Genomic DNA, 11,590 nt, shown 5'->3' with positions numbered 1-11,590 from the left:
CGAGGTCCAGTAAGAGCCCCTGAGACGCGATGCTCAGGAGGTCCCCTTTAGCGCTCAAGCAGCCGCCGCTGGACGAGAAAGGGAGGCAACGTCGCTATCACAGAGCCGCGTTAAGTGAGGGTTTGGTATTGCATCGATTAGCTGTTCCAGGATCGTGACTTATCTCGAAAGCATGGAGCCGTTCCTTCGCGAGGTGCCGGACCTGCGTGTCGGCAGCTGGGATGTCCGGGTCAGGCCTTCGTGAGCTTCTCCTCCCTTCCCCGCACTCTCCTTCATGCTCTATGTCCTTAGGTCCTGGCCCTCGAGCGAGCTCAGCCGCCGCTGGTATGCCAGGTCGTGATGCCGTGGACAAGGCCAGGAGGTGAGGACTGGAGATCCAGTAAGAGCTCTTGAGTCGTGATGCTCAGGAGCCCCCCTTTTAACGCGCGAGCGGATCATATGGGCAAGAGAGAGAGAGAGAGAGAGAGCTTGTGACGCCCCCATGTTATTCCTTAGGTGGACCCTGTAAACCAACACAAGGGAAGCAAGGACTGCCATTACGATTGCCGGCAAGCCATTGGTTGCTCCGAGAGAGTGATGAGGGCACTGAGGGCCTGGTGAGGTAGTGCTTTGCAGGGCTACCACGGCCAGAGCTCGACCACTCAGATTTGTCGACGTTGTAGGGATGGACCCATGCGCAAACGCCGTGCCTGTGTGAGCGACTCCAAAGGCAGATGTCAATCGAGCAGGCGATTATCACAGGCAGGTTAAGCATGAAGAGCAAGTCAGCTTAGATAGATGCAGGAAAGATACGCGCCACTGGGTCAGGCCCGAGCGGCTTGGGGATGATGTAGCCCGAGGGGCGCCCCCAGCAAAGTGAACTAAAGACATAAGCAAAACGAATACATGCCGCAGGGACGGACCCACGTGACCTAGGAATAATGCAGGCCCGAGGGGGGTCGCAGCTGAAATGAAACTTGAAAGATGTCACCTGATATCACTGCAGAGCGGGTGTTGGAGTAGCTGACGATGCGCTGTGAAGAAGCCGATCCTTATGAGCCATCGGAGCCCTGAGCCTCGGGAGGCTCCGGGGGTCCGGGCGGCTCCTCAAGGTCCATCTCCATCTCCGCCAGGAACGCGTAGTGCCTGGCCTCCTAAGCTTCCAGAATGCTCCTCATTAGGTGCTGGTGAGCAGCAGCCACGTTCGGCAGGCCGAAAGGCATGCAAACATAGCTGTGAGGTGGACCCTCACAACATTCCACGCGCGAAGGCCAGAAACGCTCCTGAGACACGACTCGGTTGAGCCCTAGGTAGTCGATGCAGACGCGCAGCCCGCCATCCTCATCTGGATGGGGAGCTACGCCGGGCAAGTGGCGATTGCCGTGCATGACTCTTGATTCCTGCAGCTCCTGAGTAACCTTGGCGATGAACTCCTGAGGGTTGGGCCCTCCTTGCCTCATGCCTTTCTGAGGGAAACGTGCCACGAAGCACACCTCCAAGTGGTGCCCGAGCGCCTCCCTCGTGATCTCGGCAAGGTCAGAGGCCCTCCAGGAGAGAGCCCCCGAGCCTTGCCCGAGGAGGGTGCCGGGCGCGCCTTCCTATGCGACGGAGGGAGGCGCCCCTTGGATGGGCGCAGATCCTGGCGTGGTGCCTCCGGAGATGCCTGCCTCCTGAGGCCTTGAGCTGGCTGATGTCTTCTTCTTCTTGGGAACTGCCTCGAGAGGGTTCCCGCTCTTGCTGTCTGGATCCTCAACTGATACAGCTTGGAAGGCACGCTCGAGAGAGCACACCGCATCCTTCTCTTCACAGGGGACTGTGATGACTCCGCCGCTTCCCGGCATCTTGAGGACATTGTATCCATGGTGAGTCACTGCCATGAACTTGGCCAGGGCTGGATACCCGAGGATGGCATTGTATGGTAGGTGAATGTGGGCAACGTCGAAGTCGCTGAGCTTGGTACGGTAATTCTTGCGCTGTCCAAAGGTGATAGAGAGGCGGACCTGCCCTATCGGGGTGGTGGAGCCATCAGTGACTCCTGAGAAAGGCTTGGTTGGCTAAAGTTGATCATATGACACTTGGAGATTGTTGAACGTCTCGACGGACAGAACATTGAGCCCTGCACCGCCATCGATGAGGGTCCTGGTAACTTGCACATTGCTGATGACTGGGGAACAAAGCATGGGGAGGACCCCGGCTGTAGCCGCACACTTGAGCTGATCCGCTGAGCTGAACGTGATGGCGCACGTGGACCACTTGAGAGGGCGCGTGGCCTCGAGCTTGGGGAGGACTGCGTTCACCTCGCGAGCAAACTACTTGAAGACGCGCTGGGAGGCTGGGGCCTAGGCACCGCCCAGGATGCAAGCGATGGCCCGTGGCTCCTGGAAGCCCCCCAGCCCCCTCATCCTGATGATGGTCGTCATTCTTTCTTGGCGGTGGCGACAGAGGAGGAAGGCCTGCATTGCCCTGCGGGCGATCCTCGCGAGGCTGATCCCTCCAAGACCCCTCGCGAGGCTGGTCCTGCCAGCGGTCCTTGCGAGCTCGGTCACGCCACCCTTGGCGAGGGCCACGGTCGTCCCATCGTCCTCCACCTCTTCCTCCTCCTCGGTCGTAGCCCCGATCGTTGCGCTCGGGGCGTCGACCGATACGTCCTTCTCGCACGGCCCTGAGCTCTTGGCATACGTTGGTGTTGTGGGTGTGGAGGTCATGGTACACGTAGTACCGGCTGCCCTTGGACGACTCCGGCTAGTCTGTTCCGTGCTTCGTGTCTGGTTCTGCTGTGAGCACGACTGCTACTTTGTGCTTCACGTCCTTGGCCTTGGCTTTCTTCTCTTCCGAGTCAGCGGCTGGGAGCTCGAGAAGGGAGAGGCACCCCTCCTCAGCCCTTGCGCACTTGGTCGCCAGGTTGAACAGCTCCAGAGATGTGCACAGATCCTCGTGGATTGCCAGTTCCTCCTTCATCTTGACGTTGCGGATGCCATCAAAGAACGCTGAGATGATGGCCTCCTCGGTCACCTTGGGAATCTTGAGGTGAGCGCTGTTGAAGCGCTAGATGTACTTCTGAAGGGTCTCTCCAGGTTGCTGCTTGATGCGGCGCAGGTCACCCATGACTGGAGGACGGTCGCAAGTGCCCTGGAAGTTGGCGATGAAGCGGGTACGCATCTCGTCCCAAGAGGAGATTGTGTCGGGAGGCAGGTTCAGTAGCCAGGTGCGGGCACCATCTTTGAGCGCCATAGGAAACCAATTCGCCATGACCTTCTCATCTCCGTTGGCCGCTTTGATGCCCAGCTCGTAGAGCTGCAAGAACTCCGCGAGGTCGGCAGTGCCATCGTAGCGAGGAGGCAGATCCGGCTTGAACTTGCCTGGCCAGGCGACACTGCGCAGCTCGTTGTAAAGGCGTGGCAGCTTGCGGTGGCCACCGGAGCCCTTTGCAGACGCGGGGCTTGCTCCTAGGGATTCATGCGCGCCGCCGCGAGGGGCAGTGCGGGGTCTTGACGTGCTGGCGCAGGGATGCGGTCATGGCGTGCTGGTGCAGGGAGCACGCGAGCACCTTCTTGGGGACGAGGGATTTCTTGGCAGCTCCTTTCTTGTCGCGTGGGCGCTAGACGTGGTGGGTCTCATCCAGGGGCCGCGCGCCTTCGAGCCAGGGCGCCTTCTTGGGGAGGAGGTGGCGGAGGTACCTCCTGAGCTGCATCACCCACACAGGACGGAGGGTGAGGCAGTGAGAGGGACGATGCATGGGAGCCCTCTGCGGCACTGACGAGCTCGGTGATGCAAGCGAGCCACTCCTCGTAGAGGTCATCGACGGGGTAGTAGTGCAGGAGCTCACGCGCCAGGAGCAACACGGCATGCGCGTCCATGGGAGCGCGACGGGCGTGCAACGACGAACCGGCTGGAGTCAGCGACGGAGTGGCGGTGCGGCCTTCCCACCGCACCAAGGGATGCAGCGACGACGCTTGCTGCTTGTTCCCCGCCGGGCCGGTGGCGGCATTGGCGGCAAGCAACGGAGAATGACGGGGAGGCCCACCGACGGGAGCCGTCTGGGCAACGCGGGTGGCGAGAGCAACCCGATGCTCGGCATGAGCTCGGCGAGCATCAGCCATGGATGTGACAAATGGTCGAACACAGAATAGCAGAAAAAAGATTCCGGCGCGCCAAATGTCGGATATCGGGTTCCGGCAAAACCCTTAAGGTTCAAACTCTGGGGTGCGCGCGAAGATCTTCCCCCTACTGATCCATGTCCGAATGCCTCGCTGAGAATCTAAGCTTCACGATGAACAACACAAGGGACACAAGGTTTATACTGGTTCGGGCCACCGTTGCAGTGTAATACCCTACTCCAGTGTGTGGTGTGGTGGATTGCCTCAGGGGCTGATGATGAACAGTACAAAGGAAGAACAACCTTGCGAGGGGCGTTCTTGTGGTGGTGTGCTTGGGGAGGAATTGCTCCGTCTCTGTTGGCTCTAGGTGAGATCTAGCTGCCTTCTACTATGGTGGCTACATCTATATATAGAGGCCCTGGTCCTCTTACCAAATATTGAGCGGGAAGGGTGCCAACAACGGCCATTTTGAAGGGGAACATCTAGTACAAGTTATCCTGACTAAAGTTGGTCTTCGGCTGCCAAAGGCACTGGCGATGACGCCATCTTGGGCTCCACGGTGACCTCCATCCTACCGCTCTGCTGGTCTTGGTCTCGTTGCACCGAAATGGTAACCTTTGCCTGATGCCTCGGTACTCCACGCCTGCGCTTACCCCCTTTGCACCAAAGAGGAAACAAGGACACTGCGCAGGCCGGCGCCCGCCTGGCACCCGCCTGGTCTCGATCGTCATGGCTTGCATCACGAGCACCTCGTGAGGTACCCTTGCCTTGATCTATCCGCCTCCTCGCGAGCCGGCCTGGTGAGGCCGTTCCTGAGGAAGCCTTGCGTCGTCTGCCCCGCGAGGCTTGGCCCCTCGCGGGGGTCTTGAGCTTGAGTTGATGAAGATGGGCCGTACTGGGCCACCCCTTGAGCCACGCCGCAGGCCGCAGGCAGGCAAGTCTGGGGACCCCCGTTCCCAAAACACCGACAAATGTAGGTGATTATGTTTTGCTATTCAACTCTCATTTAAGATTTTTTGCAGGAAAACTTCTCTCTAAATGGGAAGGCCCTTACGTTATCGAGGAGGTCTATCATTCCGGTGCCATAAAAATCAACAACTTTGAAGGCACAAGTACGAGGGTCGTGAACGGTCAAAGAATCAAACATTATATCTCAGGTAACCCTATAAATGTTGAAACTAATATTATTGAAATCGTAACCCCGGAGGAATACATAAGGGACACTTTCCAGAATGTTTCAGACTCCGAAAAGGAATAGGCATGTGGTACGGTAAGTAAACCGACTCCAAAACAATTCTAATAGCAAATTTTCTCCGTTTTGGAATATTTAAGAAAATAGGAAAATAAGAAGTAGTCCGGGAAGGACACGAGGCGTCCACGAGGGTGGAGGGCGCGCCCACCCCTACTGGGCGCGCCCCCTGCCTCGTGGGCACCTCGTGTGCTCTCTGGACTCCATTTTCTTGCACAATACTTCTTTTGGTTGGTAAAAATTCATTATATAATCTCCCGAAGGTTTTGACCACCGTATCACGCAAATATCCTGTGTTTTCGTTTCAAGTTGTTTTTCTGATAGATCTAGAGCACCATGACATCTCCAAGCGCTCCCAAGGAGAAGTTTTTTGAGAGGGTCATCAACCCCTATCTCGCGGAGGTGCTGCATCACCCTCAAACCATTGAGATGCGGGAGGGGGTGCTGCACATCCGCGATGTGGAGGGACCAAGGCGTACCGGAAGCGTGGAGACAAAGCTCGAAGCTACGGAACAACAAGTTTTCAAGTGCCAAGGGATGGTGGAGCACGGACTTAACGCCAACCAGATGATGATCGCAGAGTTCACCAACAACCACAAGCTGGACGCCAAGAACATTGGGGAGGCCATCTTCAAGCTTTATGAGAAAATCGAGCATCTCCAAGCCCAGATCTATGACCTGCAAAATGAAAACTGTGAGTATGAATATAGATTCAAGAGGACGAGTTTGGCTGCAGATTTGAGGATCCCAGAGACTCGATCATACTTCTATGATGGTGAGCCTATGCCTTGGAAGACGGACGACAAGCCTACATCATCAACAACTCCTTCACCACCTCCGAGGACATAATCACATGGGTATGGGCACTCCCCTTGGCAACTGCCAAGCTTGGGGGAGGTGCTCTGGTATCATATCACCATCACACTCCTATCTTTACCTTTTTCTTAGTTCGATCCTTTTGGTAATATATAGATCTAGTAGAATAAAGTTTTGGTATGAATTATTTTTGAGTTTTGCTTTGTGATCCCTCTATGTAATAGAGTCCGTGAGCTATATATAATAAAGATTAGTGTTGAGTCAAGGGCTTTGCTATCTTGCTATGATCTTGAGAAAATAGAAAGAATGAAAAGAAATAAAAGTGTTCATATTGATCTTATGGAGTAGTGACTTCACACATAAAGAGTATGAGGCTTAAAAGTTGTTGAGAGTTGACAAACATATTTTTGGTCATCGTTGCAATTAATAGGAAGTAATAAGGAAAGAGAGGTTTTCACATATAAATATACTATCTTGGACATCTTTTATGATTGTGAGCACTCATTAAGTATGACATGCTAAAGAGTTGATGTTGGACAAGGAAGACACTGTAATGGGTTATGTTTTCTCACATCTTAGTTAAAGTATATTGTCATGGATCATTCAAACATGTTGAGCTTGACTTTCCCCTCATGCTAGCCAAATTCCTTGCACCAAGTAGAGATACTACTTGTGCTTCCAGATATCCTTAAACCCAGTTTTTCCATGAGAGTCCACCATACCTACCTATGGATTGAGTAAGATCCTTCAAGTAAGTTCTCATGTTGCAAGCAATAAAAATTGCTCTCTAAATATGTATGACTTATTAGTGCGGAGAAAATAAGCTTTATACAATCGTGTGATATGGAAGTAATAAAAGCGACAGACTGCATAATAAAGGTTCATATCAAAAGTGGCAATATAAAGTGACGTTCTTTTGCATTAAGATTTTGTGCATCCAACCCTAAAAGCACATGACAACCTCTACTTCCCTCTGCGAAGGGCCTATCTTTTACATTATGCAAGAGTCAAGGTGATCTTCACCTTTCCCTTTTTCATTTTATCCTTTGGCAAGCACCTCGTGTTGGAAAGATCCTAATATATATATATCCAATTGGATGTAAGTTAGCATGAACTATTATTGTTGACATTACCCTTGAGGTAAAACGTTGAGAGGCAACACTATAAGCCCCTATCTTTCTCTGTGTCCGACTAAAACTCCAGAACCATAAGTATTGCGTGAGTGTTAGCAATTGTAGAAGACTATATGATAGTTGAGTATGTGGACTTGCTGAAAAGCTCTATTCTTGACTCTTTCTAATGTTATGATAAATTGCAATTGCTTCAGTGACTAAGATTATAGTTTGTTAGTTCTTAATGAAGTTTCTGAACCATATTTGACATTGTGAATAGATTGTTACTTAAGCATAAGAAATCTTATGACAATATATATATATATATATATATATATATATGTTGCTATTATAAGAATGATCATGATGCCCTCATGTCCGTATTTTATTTTTATCGACACCTCTATCTCTAAACATGTGGACATATATTTCGATATCGGCTTTCGCTTGAGGACAAGCGAGATCTAAGCTTGGGGGAGTTGATAGGTCCATTTTGCATCATGCTTTTATATCGATATTTATTGCATTATGGGATGTTATTACATGTTATGTCACAATACTTATGGCTATTCTCTCTTGTTTTACAAGGTTTATCATGAAGAGGGAGAATGTCGGCAGCTGGGATTCTGGGCAGGAAAAGGAGCAAATATTGGAAACCTATTCTGCATAGCTCCAAAAGTCCTGAAACTCCACGAAAGTAATTTTTGGAATTAATAATAATTATTGAGCGAAAGAAGTACCAGAGCAGGCCCACACCCTGGCCACGAGGGTGGGGGGCGCGCCCACCCCTACTGGGCGCGCCCCCTGCCTCGTGGGCCCCCTAGTGGTCCTCCAGTGCCCATCTTCCGCTATATGAAGTCTTTTACCCTGGAAAATTTCATAAGCAAGCTTACGGGACGAAACTCCGCCGCCACGAGGCGGAACCTTGGTGGAACCAATCTAGGGCTCCGACGGAGCTATTCTGCCGGGGAAACTTCCCTCCGGGAGGGGGAAATCATCACCATCATCATCACCTAACGATCCTCTCATCGGGAGGGGGTCAATCTCCATCAACATCTTCACCAGCACCATCTCCTCTCAAACCCTAGTTCATCTCTTGTATCCAATCTTTGTACCAAAACCTCAGATTGGTACCTGTGGGTTGCTAGTAGTGTTGATTACTCCTTGTAGTTGATGCTATTTGGTTTATTTGGTGGAAGATCATATGTTCAGATCCTTAATGCATATTAATACCCCTCTGATTAAGAACATGAATATGCTTTGTGAGTAGTTACGTTTGTTCCTGAGGACATGGGTGAAGTCTTGCTATTAGTAGTCATGTGAATTTGGTATTCGTTCGATATTTTGAGATGTTGTCTCTCCTCTAGTGGTGTTATGTGAACGTCGACTACATGGCACTTCACCATTATTTTGTCCTAGAGGAAGGCATTGGGAAGTAATAAGTAGATGATGGGTTGCTAGAGTGACAAAAGCTTAAACCCTAGTTTATGCGTTGCTTCGTAAGGGGCTGATTTGGATCCACTAGTTTCATGCTATGGTTAGGTTTACCTTAATACTTCTTTTGTAGTTGCGGATGCTTGCAATAGGGGTTAATCATAAGTAGGATGCTTGTCCAAGAAAGGACAACACCCAAGCACCGGTCCACCCACATATCAAATTATCAAAGTAACGAATGCGAATCATATGAGCGTGATGAAAACTAGCTTGACGATAATTACCATGTGTCCTTGGGAGCGTTTTTCTCATTATAAGAAATTGTCCAAGCTTATCCTTTGCTTCAAAAAGGATTGGGGCACCTTGCTGCACTTTATTTACTTTTATTGCTTGTTACCCGTTACCAATTATCTTATCACAAAACTATCTGTTACCTACAATTTCAGTGCTTGCAGAGAATACCTTACTGAAAACCGCTTGTCATTTCCTTCTGCTCCTCGTTGGGTTCGACACTCTTACTTATCAAAAGGACTACGATAGATCCCCTACACTTGTGGGTCATCAATAACACAGACGATTGCTTGTAATAAGACGTATGTGATATGCTCTGTCTACACAACATGTATTGGCCACTAGGGGACGGGCGTTCATCTGAATATGCCATAAGGATGCGAAGAGGCATCCTATATCCGCAAGGACTAGCTGTTCCACCAGTAGCTCATCTAAGAGAACTCTCAAGTTAAGTGTGCTTAGGCTGGAGCAGCCATCAGATGGGTGACTGAATGGGAAGTTGTGTTGATGTTAAATTAACTGACAGGATGGGTCATTTTGGTCAAATGACCGAAATGACCCATTCCCTCGGCTAATTTGTCCTCGAGGTTCCTATTTTTATTTTATTTTTTAACATATGTTAAAGAAGGTCTACCACATTACTTTTTGACAATGTGTATATGTGGCATACAATTGATCCATCCGACCTGTTTGTGATGGACTAAGCCGTGTGTGTTATGGGCAAACGCTTGCTAGTGTACAACCGTTTGCGATTGATGAATTCATCACCGACGGGTTCCCTAGTGTGGTTCAACTTCATCTCATCATCATCAACTTCTTGTGCTAGCTCGATGTTCCTTATATGCTAAGTTTCCATTAACTGATGGCGTTTTATGAACACGCTACCGTTTCCCGCCATTTCCTCGCCTGTTTCCTGCCACCCAGCGATATTGCACATAAACCTAGGCGCGGTGCGACGCAGGAGGCAACAAGCATAGCTTGTAGCACATTCACCTTTTTCAAGCATGCCAATGCACCAAAGCGCCGCCTCTAACATCAACCTCGTCGACGAGGAAAAGCAGAAGGCGCCACGGCCCGTCGAGGCTACGGTGCTCCCCGGCAACGCGATGGATGATGCCATGATGCGCGTCATCGCCAGGGTTGAGTAGATCCTTGGCGCATGGCACTTCAGCGCCGCGGATCAAGATAGGCATGTCAGCGCCGAGAGGCTACAACTCGCCGCACAACAAGATCGATGGCACGCCGTAGAGCAAGCTAGGCGCATCCGTACCGATAGGCTGTGGCCCACCGCACGGCGAGAATGTTGGAGCACTGGAGAGCGAGAGGCGCGGCGCGCTGCATAGCAAGAGCGGATCCATCGGCGCTTGCCTGCTGTTGACAGGGCGTCGCAGCTGGGTACACGTCCTATTAGTACCCCCATCCCTCACCAGGAGTGGGCACATGCCCTTTGTGTCGTACTTGCACCAAAGGCCAGCTGCGCCGTACTTGCACCAGACGCCCGTAGCGCTGTTCACATGGGTCGCGCTGTTTGCCTTGTTCGTGGCCCGCTCGATGCCAACGCACTGGTCGGTAGGCTCGACCGCCTCCTTGGCCCAGGTGTCCACCTGGGCGCAGTAGAGGAACATGGCCTTCACATCCTCGAGGTGGTGATCTCCGATGAAATAGCCAACCTGAAGCTCGATATCGCGCTCCAGATGTACCGCGAGCGTGTCAACTGCTTGGACGAACGGCTGTACGAGTTTAGGCAGAGCCAAGAGCTACCATAGGCAAGGGCTGTTGGTCATGGTCTCATGGACGTGTTTTATTTTTTTGAGTCGTTGCGACGTGGATAGCTATGTATTCACAGCAATCATACTATTGCTCTGTTTCAATGTGTGTACTCTGTTTTCCATTCTTATATGCTCTATTTCAATGTGTGTTTATACGCTTTCCATTCTGTATATGTGGATGATAACAAATAGTTCAAATTAGTATATAAAAGTAGATAGAAAATGGAATTAATAATATATATAATATTAATTGTTCATTAGTTCATCACAGAATATATATAATATCATCACATATATGTGATGATACTTAACTACTAGGTACAATGCATAAAATTGAAAACGAACAATACTAAAACTAATAATCCCTCCTGGGGCCAATATTCTAGCAGCCCCTCGCCAGCAGCTCCCTGGTGTGCGGCGTCTTCCCAGAGCAGAGGCAGTACTCCGCCTCCTCTGCCTTGTAGTGCTTGACGTGCCGACCTGCCTCTTGCAGGCGGACGCGCGCGAATGATCTTGCTATTTCGTTGGGCACCCACCGGAGCTCCTCGTCGGTGGAACGCTAGAGCTTATCGGCTCAGCTCCACGCAGTGACGAGGCGCCTAGCGCCTCTGGCCTTCCTCGTGAAGTACCCGTCTTTGTACACCTCGTCCACACGACAACATGCTTGCCCCCAAAGCTTCGCCGTCTCCTTTTTCTAGGTGGCATCATGGGCTTCATAGGCCGCCTGGTACCTGGCATCCTCCTCCCCCATCTCCTTCTTGAAAGCCACTTGCCTGGCTTTCTCAGCCGGCGGCAACAACTTCCAAAGACAAAGATCGTACTGACCCCAAAACTAATACAAAG

This window comes from Triticum dicoccoides, chromosome 4B, assembly GCF_002162155.2.
Source record: "Triticum dicoccoides isolate Atlit2015 ecotype Zavitan chromosome 4B, WEW_v2.0, whole genome shotgun sequence".
Classification (NCBI taxonomy): Eukaryota; Viridiplantae; Streptophyta; class Magnoliopsida; order Poales; family Poaceae; genus Triticum; species Triticum dicoccoides.
This window is presented reverse-complemented; position numbering follows the sequence as displayed.